This window comes from Pseudophryne corroboree, unplaced genomic scaffold, assembly GCF_028390025.1.
Source record: "Pseudophryne corroboree isolate aPseCor3 unplaced genomic scaffold, aPseCor3.hap2 scaffold_415, whole genome shotgun sequence".
NCBI classification, from domain to species: Eukaryota; Metazoa; Chordata; class Amphibia; order Anura; family Myobatrachidae; genus Pseudophryne; species Pseudophryne corroboree.
The window spans coordinates 118,551-137,405 of NW_026970049.1; the positions used below are offsets into that span (position 1 = coordinate 118,551).

General features: G+C 46.6%; 16 non-coding genes and 1 pseudogene across 16 annotated transcripts; 16 read left to right on the forward strand and 1 right to left on the reverse strand.

Annotated features, from left to right (window-relative positions):
* Positions 1-4,217: 4,217 nt before the first annotated feature.
* Positions 4,218-4,396, reverse strand: LOC135025437 (U1 spliceosomal RNA; annotated as a pseudogene).
* Positions 4,397-8,169: 3,773 nt separating this feature from the next.
* Positions 8,170-8,333, forward strand: LOC135025243 (U1 spliceosomal RNA). Its single transcript, XR_010222027.1, has one exon. It is a non-coding gene; the product is annotated as a U1 spliceosomal RNA (small nuclear RNA).
* Positions 8,334-8,485: 152 nt separating this feature from the next.
* On the forward strand, positions 8,486-8,648 carry LOC135025368 (U1 spliceosomal RNA). The gene has a single exon (XR_010222150.1). It is a non-coding gene; the product is annotated as a U1 spliceosomal RNA (small nuclear RNA).
* Positions 8,649-9,319: 671 nt separating this feature from the next.
* LOC135025295 (U1 spliceosomal RNA) lies at positions 9,320-9,483 on the forward strand. Its single transcript, XR_010222078.1, has one exon. It is a non-coding gene; the product is annotated as a U1 spliceosomal RNA (small nuclear RNA).
* A 152-nt stretch (positions 9,484-9,635) lies between these two features.
* Positions 9,636-9,799, forward strand: LOC135025380 (U1 spliceosomal RNA). The gene has a single exon (XR_010222161.1). It is a non-coding gene; the product is annotated as a U1 spliceosomal RNA (small nuclear RNA).
* Positions 9,800-10,469: 670 nt separating this feature from the next.
* LOC135025238 (U1 spliceosomal RNA) lies at positions 10,470-10,633 on the forward strand. The gene has a single exon (XR_010222022.1). It is a non-coding gene; the product is annotated as a U1 spliceosomal RNA (small nuclear RNA).
* Positions 10,634-10,785: 152 nt separating this feature from the next.
* Positions 10,786-10,949, forward strand: LOC135025416 (U1 spliceosomal RNA). The gene has a single exon (XR_010222177.1). It is a non-coding gene; the product is annotated as a U1 spliceosomal RNA (small nuclear RNA).
* Positions 10,950-13,373: 2,424 nt separating this feature from the next.
* Positions 13,374-13,537, forward strand: LOC135025327 (U1 spliceosomal RNA). The gene has a single exon (XR_010222110.1). It is a non-coding gene; the product is annotated as a U1 spliceosomal RNA (small nuclear RNA).
* A 152-nt stretch (positions 13,538-13,689) lies between these two features.
* On the forward strand, positions 13,690-13,852 carry LOC135025309 (U1 spliceosomal RNA). The gene has a single exon (XR_010222092.1). It is a non-coding gene; the product is annotated as a U1 spliceosomal RNA (small nuclear RNA).
* Positions 13,853-14,526: 674 nt separating this feature from the next.
* On the forward strand, positions 14,527-14,690 carry LOC135025478 (U1 spliceosomal RNA). The gene has a single exon (XR_010222227.1). It is a non-coding gene; the product is annotated as a U1 spliceosomal RNA (small nuclear RNA).
* A 152-nt stretch (positions 14,691-14,842) lies between these two features.
* On the forward strand, positions 14,843-15,005 carry LOC135025325 (U1 spliceosomal RNA). The gene has a single exon (XR_010222108.1). It is a non-coding gene; the product is annotated as a U1 spliceosomal RNA (small nuclear RNA).
* Positions 15,006-15,679: 674 nt separating this feature from the next.
* On the forward strand, positions 15,680-15,843 carry LOC135025471 (U1 spliceosomal RNA). The gene has a single exon (XR_010222220.1). It is a non-coding gene; the product is annotated as a U1 spliceosomal RNA (small nuclear RNA).
* Positions 15,844-15,995: 152 nt separating this feature from the next.
* LOC135025310 (U1 spliceosomal RNA) lies at positions 15,996-16,158 on the forward strand. Its single transcript, XR_010222093.1, has one exon. It is a non-coding gene; the product is annotated as a U1 spliceosomal RNA (small nuclear RNA).
* Positions 16,159-16,829: 671 nt separating this feature from the next.
* LOC135025480 (U1 spliceosomal RNA) lies at positions 16,830-16,993 on the forward strand. Its single transcript, XR_010222229.1, has one exon. It is a non-coding gene; the product is annotated as a U1 spliceosomal RNA (small nuclear RNA).
* A 152-nt stretch (positions 16,994-17,145) lies between these two features.
* LOC135025326 (U1 spliceosomal RNA) lies at positions 17,146-17,308 on the forward strand. Its single transcript, XR_010222109.1, has one exon. It is a non-coding gene; the product is annotated as a U1 spliceosomal RNA (small nuclear RNA).
* Positions 17,309-17,982: 674 nt separating this feature from the next.
* Positions 17,983-18,146, forward strand: LOC135025339 (U1 spliceosomal RNA). Its single transcript, XR_010222121.1, has one exon. It is a non-coding gene; the product is annotated as a U1 spliceosomal RNA (small nuclear RNA).
* A 152-nt stretch (positions 18,147-18,298) lies between these two features.
* LOC135025365 (U1 spliceosomal RNA) lies at positions 18,299-18,461 on the forward strand. Its single transcript, XR_010222147.1, has one exon. It is a non-coding gene; the product is annotated as a U1 spliceosomal RNA (small nuclear RNA).
* Positions 18,462-18,855: the final 394 nt, after the last annotated feature.

The following is an 18,855-nucleotide window of genomic DNA, read 5'->3' on the forward strand; positions in this document are numbered from 1 at the left end:
AGTACTCTGCTGCACATGTAAGTGCAAGAGATCCTGAAGCACTCACTCATCATGCGAAAGTACTAATGTGTTTCTTCATTGGTTGCTGGAAGAAACATCTTACAAAAACTCTCCAGATTATTGACTTTTTAAAGTTTTTCTAGGAAACGTTCTAGATGAATGCTTATTAGTCTTTGTCAGTATGTGCTTTTTGCAAAGTGTCGCTGTGGCGCAATCAGTTAGTGTGTATGGTTATTAACCAAAAGGTTGGTGGTTCAATCCCACCCAGGGACGTAATTGACCTTGTTATCAGATTTTGGTGATCTTTAAGTAGACAAGTCAAAATTTCAAACCCCCTGTTATGGTGTAGGGTACCTGGCCTTCTCTGATGTAATCAGAGTTAGATTTGATTCAGTGATTTTATAAAAACAGCTAGGAAGCACAATTTAGCAGTGGGTTGCAGAGAAAAAGAAATATGCTGGCAAAAAAATCCAATTGAGTGATTAAACAGCTCTTCATTTTCTGGCTTTATTTTTATGCTAACAAATTTGTTCTCTGAAAAGTGTCCACAAAGCCAAGTCTCTGATTAACACCTTTGTAGGGATGGTTTTTCACCTATTACTAAATTAAACTTGCTTCATTGGAAAGGCAGCAAGATGCATCCTCATTTCAATGTCTACTGAAATAATACAGGTTGACACCAGGAAACATTAACGCCACTGCATCCTTGCTGCTTTCGCATGTGGAAGTCTGTTTAATGTGAAAACAAGGTGATATCTAATTAGCACACAGGTAAGGAATTAAGAAAATCTTTATTTAAGGGTGAAGGTGTTTCTCACAAAATCGTTGCCCCAATGCATCATTGAAATTCAAGCTGGAAAGATGATTTTAATATATCACTTGTACATTTTGTATTGCTCTTCTGGTGACAATGTAGTTTGTTTTTGTCAATTACCATTTTAATAATAGGGTAAAGAAAATTAAGTGGATTTTTGAAAGAAAACAATACTGTCAATATACTATTAAAACAAATTAAAATGGTAAAAGTTATTGTACTTTAAGTAAAAATAAAAGAGCAAAAATATCAATCCCAGTTTTGGATTACTTTAATTAACAAAAAAAATGCATATAGCAGAGGATAGTTTCAATCTGCCTACCTCTGGGTTATGGGCCCAGCATTTTTCCATTGCAGTACTCTGCTGCACATGTAAGTGCAAGAGATCCTGAAGCACTCACTCATCATGGGAAAGTACCAATGTGTTTCTTCGTTGGTTGATGGAAGAAACATCTTACAAAAACTCTCCAGATTATTGACTTTTTAAAGTTTTTCTAGGAAACGTTCTAGATGAATGCTTATTAGCCTTTGTCAGTATGTACGTTTGTAAAGTGTCTCTGTGGCGCAATCTGTTAGTGTGTTTGGTTATTAATCAAAGGGTTGGTGGTTCAATCCCACCCAGGGATGTAATTGACCTTGTTATCAGATTTTGGTGATCTTTAAGTAGACAAGTCAAAATTTCAAACCCCCTTCTTATGGTGTAGGGTACCTGGCCTACTCTGATGTAATCAGAGTTAGATTTGAATCAGTGATTTTATAAAAAAAACAGCTAGGAAGCACAATTTAGCAGTGGGTTGCAGAGAAAAAGAAATATGCTGGCAGAAAAATCCAATTGAGTGATTAAACAGCTCTTCATTTTCTGGCTTTATTTTTATGCTAACGAATTTGTTCTCTGAAAAGTGTCCACAAAGCCAAGTATCTGATTAACATATTTGTAGGGATGGTTTTTCACCTATTACTAAATTAAACTTGCTTCATTGGAAAGGCAGCAAGATGCATCCTCATTTCAATATCTACTGAAATAATACAGGTTGACACCAGGAAACATTAACGCCACTGCATCCTTGCTGCTTTCTCATGTGGAAGTCTGTTTAATGTGAAAACAAGGTGATATCTAATTAGCACACAGGTAAGGAATTAAGAAAATCTTTATTTAAGGGTGAAGATGTTTCTCACAAAATCGTTGCCCCAATGCATCATTGAAATTCAAGCTGGAAAGATGATTTTAATATATCACTTGTACATTTTGTATTGCTCTTCTGGTGACAATGTAGTTTGTTTTTGTCAATTACCATTTTAATAATCGGATAAAGAAAATTAATTGGATTTTTGAAAGAAAACAATACTGTCAATATACTATTAAAACAAATTAAAATGGTAAAAGTTATTGTATTTTAAGTAAAAATAAAAGCTAAAATATCAATCCCAGTTTTGGATTACTTTAATGAACAAAAAAAAAATGCATATAGCAAAGGATAGTTTCAATCTGCCTACCTCTGGGTTATGGGCCCAGCATGCTTCCATTGCAGTACTCTGCTGCACATGTAAGTGCAAGAGATCCTGAAGCACTCACTCATCATGCGAAAGTACTAATGTGTTTCTTCATTGGTTGCTGGTGAAACATCTTACAAAAACTCTCCAGATTATTGACTTTTTAAAGTTTTTCTAGGAAACGTTCTAGATGAATGCTTATTAGTCTTTGTCAGTATGTGCTTTTTGCAAAGTGTCTCTGTGGCGCAATCGGTTAGTGTGTTCAGCTATTTATCAAAAGGTTGGTGGTTCAATCCCACCCAGGGACGTAATTGACCTTGTGATCACATTTTGGTGATATTTAAGTAGACAAGTCAAAATTGCAAACCCCCTCTTATGGTATAGGGTACCTGGCCTTCTCTGATGTAATCAGAGTTAGATTTGATTAAGTGATTTTATAAAAAAACAGCTAGGAAGCACAATTTAGCAGTGGGTTGCAGAGAAAAAGAAAAATGCTGGCAGAAAAATCCAATTGAGTGATTAAACAGCTCTTCATTTTCTGGCTTTATTTTTATGATTACAAATTTGTTCTCTGAAAAGTGTCCACAAAGCCAAGTATCTGATTAACATCTTTGTAGGGATGGTTTTTCACCTATTACTAAATTAAACTTGCTTCATTGGAAAGGCAGCAAGATGCATCCTCATTTCAATATCTACGGAAATAATACAGGTTGACACCAGGAAACATTAACGCCACTGCATCTTTGCTGTTTTCTCATTTGGAAGTCTGTTTAATGTGAAAACAAGGTGATATCTAATTAGCACACAGGTAAGGAATTAAGAAAATCTTTATTTAAGGGTGAAGATGTTTCTCACAAAATCGTTGCCCCAATGCATCATTGAAATTCAAGCTGGAAAGATGATTTTAATATATCACTTGTACATTTTGTATTGCTCTTCTGGTGACAATGTAGTTTGTTTTTGTCAATTACCATTTTAATAATCGGGTAAAGAAAATTAATTGGATTTTTGAAAGAAAACAATACTGTCAATATACTATTAAAACAAATTAAAATGGTAAAAGTTATTGTACTTTAAGTAAAAATAAAAGAGCAAAAATATCAATCCCAGTTTTGGATTACTTTAATTAACAAAAAAAAATGCATATAGCAGAGGATAGTTTCAATATGCCTACCTCTGGGTTATGGACCCAGCATGCTTCCATTACAGTACTCTGCTGCACATGTAAGTGCAAAAGATCCTGAAGCACTCACTCATCATGGGAAAGTACCAATGTGTTTCTTCATTGGTTGATGGAAGAAACATCTTACAAAAACTCTCCACATTATTGACTTTTTAAAATGTTTCTAGGAATCGTTCTAGATGAATGCTTATTAGCCTTTGTCAGTATGTACTTTTGCAAAGTGTCGCTGTGGCGCAATCAGTTAGTGTGTAAGGCTATTAATCAAAAGGTTGGTGGTTCAATCCCACCCAGGGACTTAATTGACCTTGTTATCAGATTTTGGTGATCTTTAAGTAGACAAGTCAAAATTTCAAACCCCCTGTTATGGTGTAGGGTACCTGGCCTTCTCTGATGTAATCAGAGTTAGATTTGATTCAGTGATTTTATAAAAACAGCTAGGAAGCACAATTTAGCAGTGGGTTGCAGAGAAAAAGAAATATGCTGGCAGAAAAATCCAATTGAGTGATTAAACAGCTCTTCATTTTCTGGCTTTATTTTTATGCTAACAAATTTGTGCTCTGAAAAGTGTCCACAAAGCCAAGTATCTGATTAACACCTTTGTAGGGATGGTTTTTCACCTATTATTAAATTAAACTTGCTTCATTGGAAAGGCAGCAAGTGATGTCATCCAAGCATTGGGTCAAAGTTGGCTTCAAACCTCGTCTGCTTATGAAAAGAGAAAAGGGGTATGCAGGGCATGGCGGCCTTTTGCGGTGCTTGGATGACCCCTAGTTCGCATTAAATAATGCAGTCGAGTTTCCCACATTTGGGGAAATCACAGAGGTCAGCATACCCAGAATGCAATGAATGAACCGCACCCTGGGAGAACAGTCTTCATGACCATGGTATCTCCTATGCAAAATAAGTATGATTTGGGATAGGGCTGGGGAGGGCCGCTGCTCAGGCACATCTCTGTCAAGTAAAGGAGATTCAACTGAGGCAGCACAAGGGAACTCTCATCTGGGGACAACAACTGCAGGGAGAACACATATTTTCAGATGAACATGGGAGGGCAGAAGGCTGCCTAATACTGAAACACCCCCAAACAACAAACCAAATGCAACAACTAGTGCAAGCATTCCTGGGGGAAGGCCTGCAGCAGATGGATTTGCATATGGCGATGTCATCCAAGCAGTGGGTCAAAGTTGGCTTCAACCCTCGTCTGCATATGAAAAGAGAAAAGGGGTGTGCAGGGCATGGCGGCCTTTTGCGGCACTTGGATGACCCCTAGTTCGCATTAAACACCTCCACCCTCCGTCGGTGTGGGGCTCATGTTGGCTATGCCCCAGCCCCTGAAGGATTCAAGCTGATTTCTTGCAGCAGCTGGGCACTGTAACAGCTCCAGAGCTGCTCTGTAAGGCAAGTAAAAGGGTGTGGGCCCTGCAGCAATACCTGTAGTTCGCATTGTGCGAGACCCCTAGTTCGCATTAAACACCCCCACCCTCCTTCGGTGTGGGGCTCATGTTGGCCATGCCCCAGCCCCTGAAGCATTCACGCTGATTTCTTGCAGCAGCTGGGCACTGTAACAGCTCAAGAGCTGCTCTGTAAGGCAAGTAAAAGGGTGTGGGCCCTGCAGCACTACCTGTAGTTTGCATTGTGCATTGGAAGGCACAAAGTAAGCAGACGGGAGGAGAAGTCAGGATAGTGCACAAGGGTATAGACGGGAGGGGCTCAAGAAAAAAGAAGTGGAAACAGACAGCAAACTAGGCTTCCAATGCACAATGCAAACTACAGGTAGTGCTGCAGGGCCCACACCCTTTTACTTGCCTTACAGAGCAGCTCTGGAGCTGTTTAATCACTCAATTGGATTTTTCTGCCAGCATAATTTTTCTCTTACGTCCTAGAGGATGCTGGGGATTCCGTAAGGACCATGGGGGATAGACGGGCTCCGCAGGAGACATGGGCACTTTAAGAAAGACTTTAGATCTGGGTGTGCACTGGCTCCTCCCTCTATGCCCCTCCTCCAGACCTCAGTTTACTACTGTGCCCAGAGGAGACTGGGTGCTTTTCAGGGAGCTCTCCTGAGTTTCCTGACAGAAAGTATATTTGTTAGATTTTTTTATTTTCAGGGAGCCTGCTGGCAACAGACTCCCTGCATCGAGGGGCGGAGGGGAGAGATGCACACCTACTTCTGTGAGTTGATAGGCTCTGCTTCTTAGGCTACTGTACAGCATTAGCTCCAGAGGGATCGGTACGCAGGTCTCACCCTCGCCGTCCGTCCCAGAGCCGCGCCGCCGTCCCCCTCGCAGAGCCGGAAGATAGAAGCCGGGTGAGTATGAGAAGAAAAGAAGACTTCAGAGGCGGCGGAAGACTTCATGATCTTCACTGAGGTAACGCACAGCAGTAAAGCTGTGCTCCATTGCTCCAATACACTTCACACACGGCAGTCAGTGTAAGGGTGAAGGGCGCAGGGGGGACGCCCTGGGCAGCAATATAGACCTCTCTTTGGCAAAATAAATATATATGCAGCTAGGCACTGTATATATATATATAAGAGCCCCCGCCATTTTTTTACTATATTTGAGCGGGACAGAAGCCCGTCGCTGAGGGGGTGGGGCTTCTCCCTCAGCACTCACCAGCGCCATTTTCTCCACAGCACCGCTGAGGGGAAGCTCCACGGACTCTCCCCTGCTTATACCACGGTAGAAAGAGGGTCTTAAAGAAGAGGGGGGCACATAATTAGGCGCATATATATATGGAAATACAGCGCTACTGGGTAAACATAAAATTATTGTGTTTTTTTCCTGGGTCATATAGCGCTGGGGTGTGTGCTGGCATACTCTCTCTCTCTGTCTCTCCAAAGGGCCTTGTTGGGGAACTGTCCTCAGATAAGAGGATTCCCTGAGTGTATGGTGTGTCGGTACACGTGTGTCGACATGTCTGAGGTAGAAGGCTCTCCTAGAGAGGAGCAGGAGCAAATTAATGTGGTGTCTCCATCGACAACGCCGACACCTGACTGGATGGATATGTGGAATGTTTTAAGTGCTAATGTAAACTTATTACACAAGAGATTAGACAAAGCTGAAGCTAGGGAACAGTCAGGGAGTCAACCCATGCCTGTCCCTATGTCGCAGGGACCTTCGGGGTCTCAAAAGCGCCCACTATCCCAAATAGTTGACACAGATACCGACACAGATTCTGACTCCAGTGTCGACTACGATGATGCAAAGTTACAGCCAAAATTGGCTAAATGTATTCGATATATGATTATTGCAATAAAAGATGTTTTGCACATCACAGAGTCCCCTGTCCCTGACACGAGGGTACACATGTATAAGGGAAAGAAACCTGAGATAACCTTTCCCTCCTCACATGAGTTGAACGAATTATGTGAAAAAGCTTGGGAATCTCCAGACAAAAAGCTGCAGATTCCCAAAAGGATTCTTATGGCGTATCCTTTCCCGCCAATGGACAGGATACGGTGGGAATCCTCCCCTAGGGTGGATAAAGCATTGACACGCTTATCCAAAAAGGTAGCGCTGCCATCCCAGGATACAGCTACCATCAGGGACCCTGCTGACCGCAAGCAGGAGGTTACCCTAAAGTCCATTTACACACATTCTGGTACCTTACTCAGACCGGCAATTGCGTCGGCCGGGGTTGTAGCGCGGTGGCAGCATGGACAGATACCTTATCAGCAGAGATTGAGACCCTAGATAAGGATGCTATGTTATTGACCATAGGGCATATAAAAGATGCTGTCCTATATATGAGAGATGCTCAAAGTGACATTAGTCTACTGGGTTCTAGAATAAACGCTATGTCGATTTCTGCTAGACGAGTCCTATGGACCCGGCAATGGACAGGTGATGCCGACTCAAAAAGGCATATGGAGGTTTTACCTTACAGGGGTGAGGAATTGTTTGGGGAAGGTCTCTCGGACCTAGTCTCCACAGCTACAGCTGGTAAATCAAATTTTTTGCCTTATATTCCCTCACAGCCTAAGAAAGCACCACATTATCAAATACAGTCCTTTCGATCACAGAGAAACAAGAAAGTACGAGGTGCGTCCTTTCTTGCCAGAGGTAAGGGCAGAGGGAAGAAGCTGCACAACACAGCTAGTTCCCAGGAACAGAAGTCCTCCCCGGCCTCTACAAAATCCACCGCATGACGCTGGGGCTCCGCTAAAGGAGTCCGCCCAGTTGGGGGCACGTCTTCGAGTTTTCAGCCACATCTGGGTTCATTCGCAGGTGGATCCCTAGGCAATAGAAATTGTTTCTCAGGGTTACAAGCTGAAATTCGAAGAGGTGCCTCCTCGCCGGTTTTTCAAATCGGCCCTACCATCTTCTCCCCAGGAAAGGGAGATAGTGTTAAATGCAATTCACAAATTGTATCTTCAACATATGCAGATGAGGGTTCCAGCCAACTTTGGCCCACTGCTTGGATGACATCACCGTATGCAAATCCGTCTTCTGCAGACCTTCTCCCAGGAATGCTTGTACTAGTTGTTGCATTTGGTTTGTTGTTTGGGCGTGCTTCAGTATTAGGCAGCCTTCTGCCCTCCCATGTTCATCTGAAAATATGTGTTCTCCCGGCAGTTGTTGTCCCCAGATGAGAGTTCCCTTGTGCTGCCTCAGTTGAATCTCCTTTACTTGACAGAGATGTGCCTGAGCAGCGGCCCTCCCCAGCCCTATCTCAAATCATACTTATTTTGCATAGGAGATACCATGGTCATAAAGATTGTTCTCCCAGGGTGAGGTTCATTCATTGCATTCTGGGTATGCTGACCCCTGTGATTTCCCCAAATGTGGGAAACTCAACTGCATTATTTGTGGTAGTGGGGGACTGTGTTTGTGTTTTCCTCTGGTCAGCTCTGGTAAAAGTCAGATTTCTTTGTCTCAGATCTTCCTCTAGCCTTGTTCTTCTTTCGAGAGTTCCATTGTGCTGCCTCAGTTTGACCTCCTTCACTTGACAGGGGGGTACCCGAGCAGCGACCCTCCCCAGCTCTAGCCCAACTCCTACATACCTGCCAGGTGAGATACTATGATCATGAAGGTGCTTCTCCCAGGGCAAGGCTCACCCATTGCACTCTGGGTGTGCTGCTCCTGCGATTTCCCCAAATGTGGGAAACTTGACTGCATAATTTGTGTTTCCCCTGGTCGGCTCTCGTATAATTCAGATCTCTTTGTCTCAGGTCTCTCTCCAGCCTAGTTTGCTGTCTGTTTCCACTTCTCTTTTCTTGAGCCGCTCCCTTCTATGCCCTTGCGCACTATCCTGACTTCTCCCGTCTGCTTACTTCGTGCCTTCCAACGCACAATGCGAACTACAGGTAGTGCTGCAGGGCCCACACCCTTTTACTTGCCTTACAGAGTAGCTCTGGAGCAGTTACAGTGCCCAGCTGCTGCAAGAAATCAGCTTGAATGCTTCAGGGGCTGGGGCATAGCCAACATGAGCCCCACACCGAAGGAGGGTGGAGGTATTTAATGCGAACTAGGGGTCATCCAAGCACCGCAAAAGGCCGCCATGCCCTGCATAACCCTTTTCTCTTTTCATATGCAGATGAGGGTTCCAGCCAACTTTGGCCCACTGCTTGGATGACATCACCGTATGCAAATCCGTCTTCTGCAGACCTTCTCCCAGGAATGCTTTTACTAGTTGTTACATTTGGTTTGTTGTTTGGGGGTGCTTCAGTATTAGGCAGCCTTCTGCCCTCCCATGTTCATCTGAAAATATGTGTTCTCCCTGCAGTTGTTGTCCCCAGATGAGAGTTCCCTTGTGCTGCCTCAGTTGAATCTCCTTTACTTGACAGAGATGTGCATGAGCAGCGGCCCTCCCCAGCCCTATCCCAAATCATACTTATTTTGCATAGAAGTTTCCATGGTCATGAAGATTGTTCTCCCAGGGTGAGGTTCATTCATTGCATTCTGGGTATGCTGACCCCTGTGATTTCCCCAAATGTGGGAAACTCGACTGCATTAATTGTGGTAGTGGGGGACTGTGTTTGTGCTTTCCTCTGGTCAGCTCTGGTAAAAGACAGATTTCTTTGTCTCAGATCTTCCTCTAGCCTTGTTCTTTTTTCGAGAGTTTCCTTGTGCTGCCTCAGTTGGATCTCCTTCACTTGACAGGGGGGTGCCCGAGCAGCGACCCTCCCCATCTCTAGCCCAACTCCTACTTACCTGCCAGGTGAGATACTATGATCAGGAAGGTGCTTCTCCCAGGGCAAGGCTCACCCATTGCACTCTGGGTGTGCTGCTCCTACGATTTCCCCAAATGTGGGACACTTGACTGCATAATTTGTGTTTCCTCTAGTCGGCTACTCGTATAATTCAGATCTCTTTGTCTCAGGTCTCTCTCCAGCCTAGTTTGCTGTCTGTTTCCACTTCTCTTTTCTTGAGCCGCTGCCTTCTATGCCCTTGTGCACTCTCCTGACTTCTCCTGTCTGCTTACTTTGTGCCTTCCAACGCACAATGCAAACTACAGGTAGTGCTGCAGGGCCCACACCCTTTTACTTGCCTTTCAGAGCAGCTCTGGAGCTGTTACAGTGCCCAGCTGCTGCAAGAAATCAGCTTGAATGCTTCAGGGGCTGGGGCATAGCCAACATGAGCCCCACACCGACGGAGGGTGGAGGTGTTTAATGCGAACTAAGGGTCATCCAAGCGCCGCAAAAGGCCGCCATGCCCTGCATACCCCTTTTCTCTTTTCATATGCAGATGAGGGTTCCAGCCAACTTTGGCCCACTGCTTGGATGACATCACCGTATGCAAATCCGTCTTCTGCAGACCTTCCCCCAGGAATGCTTGTACTAGTTGTTGCATTTGGTTTGTTGTTTGGGGTGCTTCAGTATTAGGCAGCCTTCAGCTCTCCCATGTTCATCTGAAAATATGTGTTCTCCCTGCAGTTGTTGTCCCCAGATGAGAGTTCCCTTGTGCTGCCTCAGTTGAATCTCCTTTACTTGAAAGAGATGTGCCTGAGCAGCGGCCCTCCCCAGCCCTATCCCAAATCATACTTATTTTGCATAGGAGATACCATGGTCATGAAGATTGTTCTCCCAGGGTGAGGTTCATTCATTGCATTCTGGGTATGCTGACCCCTGTGATTTCCCCAAATGTGGGAAACTCAACTGCATTATTTGTGGTAGTGGGGGACTGTGTTTGTGCTTTCCTCTGGTCAGCTCTGGTAAAAGTCAGATTTCTTTGTCTCAGATCTTCCTCTAGCCTTGTTCTTTTTTTGAGAGTTTCCTTGTGCTGCCTCAGTTGGATCTCCTTCACTTGACAGGGGGGTGCCCGAGCAGCGACCCTCCCCAGCTCAAGCCCAACTCCTACTTACCTGCCAAGTGAGATACTATGATCAGGAAGGTGCTTCTACCAGGGCAAGGCTCACCCATTGCACTCTGGGTGTGCTGCTCCTACGATTTCCCCAAATGTGGGACACTTGACTGCATAATTTGTGTTTCCTCTGGTCGGCTACTCGTATAATTCAGATCTCTTTGTCTCAGGTCTCTCTCCAGCCTAGTTTGCTGTCTGTTTCCACTTCTCTTTTCTTGAGCCCCTGCCTTCTATGCCCTTGTGCACTCTCCTGACTTCTCCTGTCTGCTTACTTTGTGCCTTCCAACGCACAATGCAAACTACAGGTAGTGCTGCAGGGCCAACACCCTTTTACTTGCCTTACAGAGCAGCTCTGGAGCTGTTACAGTGCCCAGCTGCTGCAAGAAATCAGCTTGAATGCTTCAGGGGCTGGGGCATAGCCAACATGAGCAGCAAGATGCAGCACTGGACTATTAGTAATGTACTGTTGTATGCTGAGCACCACAATGCAGCACAAGACAATGAGCAGTGATACTGAGCACTGATGAGGATACTACTGAGAACTGACACTGAGCAGGAGAGACACACTACTAGTATTACTGAGCAGCAATAAGTAACCACTGATACTGGGCACTGATATTGAGATTTCCACTGAGAGAACATAGCCACGTCCTCTCCGCTCTCTCTTCAATGCACGAGTAAAAATGGCGGCAACGCGCAGCTCTTTATATGGAATCCGAATCTCGCGAGAATCTGACAGCGGGATGATGACATTTTCCCTTGTTCAGGTTTTCATAGTCAGGCGGGAACAACCGAGCCTGCCACGGACCAGTGTAAACCACGTGGAGTTCGTCGGGAATTCGGTTCTCGGAGAACCGAACCCGCTCCTCTATATATACTATATTACTATGTTACTGTAGTATACAGAACACCACAATGCAATGAGCAGTGATAGTGAGCACTGATGAGGATACTAGAACTGACACTGAGCAGCAAGATGCAGCACTGGACTATTAGTAATGTACTGTAGTATGCTGAGCACCACAATGCAGCACAAGACAATGAGCAGTGATACTGAGCACTGATGAGGATACTACTGAGAACTGACACTGAGCAGGAGAGACACACTACTAGTATTACTGAGCAGCAATAAGTAACCACTGATACTGAGCACTGATATTGAGATTTCCACTGAGAGAACATAGCCACGTCCTCTCCGCTCTCTCTTCAATGCACGAGTAAAAATGGCAGCAACGCGCAGCTCTTTATATGGAATCCGAATCTCGCAAGAATCCGACAGCGGGATGATGACATTTTCCCTTGTTCAGGTTTTCCGAGTCAGGCGGGAACAACCGAGCCTGCCTCGGACCAGTGTAAACCACGTGGAGTTCGTGGGGAATTCGGTTCTCGGAGAACCGAACCCGCTCCTCTCTACCTTATACCCATCAATTTTTTTATTTTCAATCTAAGCCCCTGCAGTTTTCTGTAAGCATCTGCTTCGCTATGATGATCAACAAGTCACAAGGGCAAACACTCAGGGCTTGAGGCGTAGATCTTAGGACCAGCTGCTACAAGCATGGCAGAGGTGTCACTATCACTGGTGACACCCAGAAAGGTAGCGAGGGAGATTGTAATGCAGTGCGCGCAGATAAACAGCGCAATGGTAAAAAGGAGGCATGGTTTCATAGGTAGGGGCGTGGCCTGGTGGCCTGAATCTACATTTTGTTGCTCCGGGTGTCCCGGGGGTTGGGGGCTGCACCCGGGGACTAGTGTGTGAGCTGTGCTGGCTCCTGCACAGTGACAGGGCATGGCCACCCAGCATGACGCCTCCCTTCTTGACCATGCTGTAATTGCAGTCGCACTGCAGTTCAGCGTGATCATAAAAAATGGTGTAGGCTCCTGCTGGTGCAGGCTGTAGAGAAAAGCTGCTGTGACCACGCCCCCTGTGTCTCCTCCGTTGCAGACCCCATTTTGAAGCCTTGCCCCCGGACTAAGAGAAAAGTATGCCCTTGCGCACTATCCTGACTTCTCCTCCCGTCTGCTTAATTTGTGCCTTCCAACGCACAATGCGAACAACAGGTGGTGCTGCAGGGCCCACACCCTTTTACTTGCCTTACAGAACAGCTCTGGAGCTGTTACAGTGCCCAGCTGCTGCAAGAAATCAGCTTGAATGCTTCAGGGGATGGGGCATGGCCAACATGAGCCCCACACCAAAGGAGGGTGGGGGTGTTTAATGCGAACTAGGGGTCATCCAAGCACTGCAAAAGGCCGCCATGCCCTGCATGCCCCTTTTCTCTTTTCATATGCAGATGAGGGTTCCAGTCAACTTTGGCCCACTGCTTGGATAACATCACCGTATGCAAATCCGTCTGCTGCAGACCTTCCCCAAGGAGTGCTTGTACTAGTTGTTGCATATGGTTTGATATTTGATGGTGCTTCAGTATTAGGCAGCCTTCCGCCCTCCCATGTTCATCTGAAAAGATGTGGTCTCCCTGCAGTTGTTGTCCCCAGATGAGAGTTCCCTTGTGCTGCCTCAGTTGAATCTCCTTTACTTGACAGAGATGTGCCTGAGCAGCGGCCCTCACCAGCCCTATCCCAAATCATACTTATTTTGCATAGGAGATACCATGGTCATGAAGATTGTTCTCCCAGGGTGAGGTTCATTCATTGCATTCTGGGTATGCTGACCCCTGTGATTTTCCCAAATGTGGGAAACTCGACTGCATTATTTGTGGTAGTGGGGGACTGTGTTTGTGCTTTCCTCTGGTCAGCTCTGGTAAAAGTCAGATTTCTTTGTCTCAGATCTTCCTCTAGCCTTGTTCTTCTTTCGAGAGTTCCCTTGTGCTGCCTCAGTTGGATCTCTTTCACTTGACAGGGGGGTGCCCGAACAGCGACCCTCCCCAGCTCTAGCCCAACTCCTACTTACCTGCCAGGTGAGATACTATGATCATGAAGGTGCTTCTCCCAGGGCAAGGCTCACCCATTGCACTCTGGGTGTGCTGCCCCTGCGATTTCCCCAAATGTGGGAAACTTGACTGCATAATTTGTGTTTCCCCTGGTCGGCTCTCGTATAATTCAGATCTCTTTGTCTCAGGTCTCTCTCCAGCCTAGTTTGCTGTCTGTTTCCACTTCTCTTTTCTTCAACCGCTCCCTTCTATACCCTTGTGCACTATCCTGACTTCTCCTCCCGTCTGCTTACTTTGTGCCTTCCAATGCACAATGCAAACTACAGGTAGTGCTGCAGGGCCCACACCCTTTTACTTGCCTTACAGAGCAGCTCTGGAGCTGTTACAGTGCCCAGCTGCTGCAAGAAATCAGCTTGAATGCTTCAGGGGATGGGGCATGGCCAACATGAGCCCCACACCAAAGGAGGGTGGAGGTGTTTAATGCGAACTAGGGGTCATCCAAGCACCGCAAAAGGCCGCCATGCCCTGCACGCCCCTTTTCTCTTTTCATATGCAGATGAGGGTTGAAGCCAACTTTGACCCACTGCTTGGATGACATCACCGTATGCAAATCCGTCTTCTGCAGAACTTCCCCCAGGAATGCTTGCACTAGTTGTTGCATTTGGTTTGTTGTTTGGGGGTGCTTCAGTATTAGGCAGCCTTCTGCCCTCCCATGTTCATCTGAAAATATGTGTTCTCCCTGCAGTTGTTGTCCCCAGATGAGAGTTCCCTTGTGCTGCCTCAGTTGAATCTCCTTTACTTGACAGAGATGTGCATGAGCAGCGGCCCTCCCCAGCCCTATTCCAAATCATACTTATTTTGCATAGGAGATACCATGGTCATGAAGATTGTTCTCCCAGGGTGAGGTTCATTCATTGCATTTTGGGTATGCTGACCCCTGTGATTTCCCCAAATGTGGGAAACTTGACTGCATTATTTGTGGTAGTGGGGGACTGTGTTTGTGCTTTCCTCTGGTCAGCTCTGGTAAAAGTCAGATTTCTTTGTCTCAGATTTTCCTCTAGCCTTGTTCTTCTTTCGAGAGTTCCATTGTGCTGCCTCAGTTGGATCTCCTTCACTTGACAGGGGGGTACCCGAGCAGCGACCCTCCCCAGCTCTAGCCCAACTCCTACTTACCTGCCAGGTGAGATACTATGATCATGAAGGTGCTTCTCCCAGGGCAAGGCTCACCCATTGCACTCTGGGTGTGCTGCCCCTGCGATTTCCCCAAATGTGGGAAACTTGACTGCATAATTTGTGTTTCCCCTGGTCGGCTCTCGTATAATTCAGATCTATTTGTCTCAGGTCTCTCTCCAGCCTAGTTTGCTGTCTGTTTCCACTTCTCTTTTCTTCAGCCGCTCCCTTCTATACCCTTGTGCACTATCCTGACTTCTCCTCCCGTCTGCTTACTTTGTGCCTTCCAATGCACAATGCAAACTACAGGTAGTGCTGCAGGGCCCACACCCTTTTACTTGCCTTACAGAGCAGCTCTGGAGCTGTTACAGTGCCCAGCTGCTGCAAGAAATCAGCTTGAATGCTTCAGGGGATGGGGCATGGCCAACATGAGCCCCACACCAAAGGAGGGGGGAGGTGTTTAATGCGAACTAGGGGTCATCCAAGCACTGCAAAAGGCCGCCATGCCCTGCATGCCCCTTTTCTCTTTTCATATGCAGATGAGGGTTCCAGTCAACTTTGGCCCACTGCTTGGATAACATCACCGTATGCAAATCCGTCTGCTGCAGACCTTCCCCCAGGAGTGCTTGTACTAGTTGTTGCATATGGTTTGATATTTGATGGTGCTTCAGTATTAGGCAGCCTTCCGCCCTCCCATGTTCATCTGAAAAGATGTGGTCTCCCTGCAGTTGTTGTCCCCAGATGAGAGTTCACTTGTGCTGCCTCAGTTGAATCTCCTTTACTTGACAGAGATGTGCCTGAGCAGCTGCCCTCACCAGCCCTATCCCAAATCATACTTATTTTGCATAGGAGATACCATGGTCATGAAGATTGTTCTCCCAGGGTGAGGTTCATTCATTGCATTCTGGTTATGCTGACCCCTGTGATTTTCCCAAATGTGGGAAACTCGACTGCATTATTTGTGGTAGTGGGGGACTGTGTTTGTGCTTTCCTCTGGTCAGCTCTGGTAAAAGTCAGATTTCTTTGTCTCAGATCTTCCTCTAGCCTTGTTCTTCTTTCGAGAGTTCCCTTGTGCTGCCTCAGTTGGATCTCTTTCACTTGACAGGGGGGTGCCCGAACAGCGACCCTCCCCAGCTCTAGCCCAACTCCTACTTACCTGCCAGGTGAGATACTATGATCATGAAGGTGCTTCTCCCAGGGCAAGGCTCACCCATTGCACTCTGGGTGTGCTGCCCCTGCGATTTCCCCAAATGTGGGAAACTTGACTGCATAATTTGTGTTTCCCCTGGTCGGCTCTCGTATAATTCAGATCTCTTTGTCTCAGGTCTCTCTCCAGCCTAGTTTGCTGTCTGTTTCCACTTCTCTTTTCTTCAACCGCTCCCTTCTATACCCTTGTGCACTATCCTGACTTCTCCCGTCTGCTTACTTTGTGCCTTCCAATGCACAATGCAAACTACAGGTAGTGCTGCAGGGCCCACACCCTTTTACTTGCCTTACAGAGCAGCTCTGGAGCTGTTACAGTGCCCAGCTGCTGCAAGAAATCAGCTTGAATGCTTCAGGGGATGGGGCATGGCCAACATGAGCCCCACACCAAAGGAGGGTGGAGGTGTTTAATGCGAACTAGGGGTCATCCAAGCACCGCAAAAGGCCGCCATGCCCTGCACGCCCCTTTTCTCTTTTCAAATGCAGATGAGGGTTGAAGCCAACTTTGACCCACTGCTTGGATGACATCACCGTATGCAAATCCGTCTTCTGCAGAACTTCCCCCAGGAATGCTTGCACTAGTTGTTGCATTTGGTTTGTTGTTTGGGGGTGCTTCAGTATTAGGCAGCCTTCTGCCCTCCCATGTTCTTCTGAAAATATGTGTTCTCCCTGCAGTTGTTGTCCCCAGATGAGAGTTCCCTTGTGCTGCCTCAGTTGAATCTCCTTTACTTGACAGAGATGTGCATGAGCAGCGGCCCTCCCCAGCCCTATTCCAAATCATACTTATTTTGCATAGGAGATACCATGGTCATGAAGATTGTTCTCCCAGGGTGAGGTTCATTCATTGCATTTTGGGTATGCTGACCCCTGTGATTTCCCCAAATGTGGGAAACTTGACTGCATTATTTGTGGTAGTGGGGGACTGTGTTTGTGCTTTCCTCTGGTCAGCTCTGGTAAAAGTCAGATTTCTTTGTCTCAGATTTTCCTCTAGCCTTGTTCTTCTTTCGAGAGTTCCATTGTGCTGCCTCAGTTGGATCTCCTTCACTTGACAGGGGGGTACCCGAGCAGCGACCCTCCCCAGCTCTAGCCCAACTCCTACTTACCTGCCAGGTGAGATACTATGATCATGAAGGTGCTTCTCCCAGGGCAAGGCTCACCCATTGCACTCTGGGTGTGCTGCCCCTGCGATTTCCCCAAATGTGGGAAACTTGACTGCATAATTTGTGTTTCCCCTGGTCGGCTCTCGTATAATTCAGATCTATTTGTCTCAGGTCTCTCTCCAGCCTAGTTTGCTGTCTGTTTCCACTTCTCTTTTCTTCAGCCGCTCCCTTCTATACCCTTGTGCACTATCCTGACTTCTCCTCCCGTCTGCTTACTTTGTGCCTTCCAATGCACAATGCAAACTACAGGTAGTGCTGCAGAGCCCACACCCTTTTACTTGCCTTACAGAGCAGCTCTGGAGCTGTTACAGTGCCCAGCTGCTGCAAGAAATCAGTTTGAATGCTTCAGGGGATGGGGCATGGCCAACATGAGCCCCACACCAAAGGAGGGGGGAGGTGTTTAATGCGAACTAGGGGTCATCCAAGCACTGCAAAAGGCCGCCATGCCCTGCATGCCCCTTTTCTCTTTTCATATGCAGATGAGGGTTCCAGTCAACTTTGGCCCACTGCTTGGATAACATCACCGTATGCAAATCCGTCTGCTGCAGACCTTCCCCCAGGAGTGCTTGTACTAGTTGTTGCATATGGTTTGATATTTGATGGTGCTTCAGTATTAGGCAGCCTTCCGCCCTCCCATGTTCATCTGAAAAGATGTGGTCTCCCTGCAGTTGTTGTCCCCAGATGAGAGTTCACTTGTGCTGCCTCAGTTGAATCTCCTTTACTTGACAGAGATGTGCCTGAGCAGCTGCCCTCACCAGCCCTATCCCAAATCATACTTATTTTGCATAGGAGATACCATGGTCATGAAGATTGTTCTCCCAGGGTGAGGTTCATTCATTGCATTCTGGGTATGCTGACCCCTGTGATTTTCCCAAATGTGGGAAACTCGACTGCATTATTTGTGGTAGTGGGGGACTGTGTTTGTGCTTTCCTCTGGTCAGCTCTGGTAAAAGTCAGATTTCTTTGTCTCAGATCTTCCTCTAGCCTTGTTCTTCTTTCGAGAGTTCCCTGGTGCTGCCTCAGTTGGATCTCCTTCACTTCACAGGGGGGAACCCGAGCAGCGACCCTCCCCAGCTCTAGCCCAACTCCTACTTACCTGCCAGGTGAGATACTATGATCATGAAGGTGCTTCTCCCAGGGCAAGGCTCAACCATTGCACTCTGGGTGTGCTGCTCCTGCGATTTCCCCAAATGTGGGAAACTTGACTGCATAATTTGTGTTTCCCCTGGTCGGCTCTCGTATAATTCAGATCTCTTTGTCTCAGGTCTCTCTCCAGCCTAGTTTGCTGTCTGTTTCCACTTCTCTTTTCTTCAGCCGCTCCCTTCTATACCCTTGTGCACTATCCTGACTTCTCCTCCCGTCTGCTTACTTTGTGCCTTCCAATGCACAATGCAAACTACAGGTAGTGCTGCAGGGCCCACACCCTTTTACTTGCCTTACAGAGCAGCTCTGGAGCTGTTACAGTGCCCAGCTGCTGCAAGAAATCAGCTTGAATGCTTCAGGGGCTGGGGCATAGCCAACATGAGCCCCACACCAAAGGAGGGTGGAGGTGTTTAATGCAAACTAGGGGTCAGCCAAGCGCCGCAAAAGGCCACCATGCCCTGCACGCCCCTTTTCTCTTTTCATATGCAGACGAGGGTTGAAG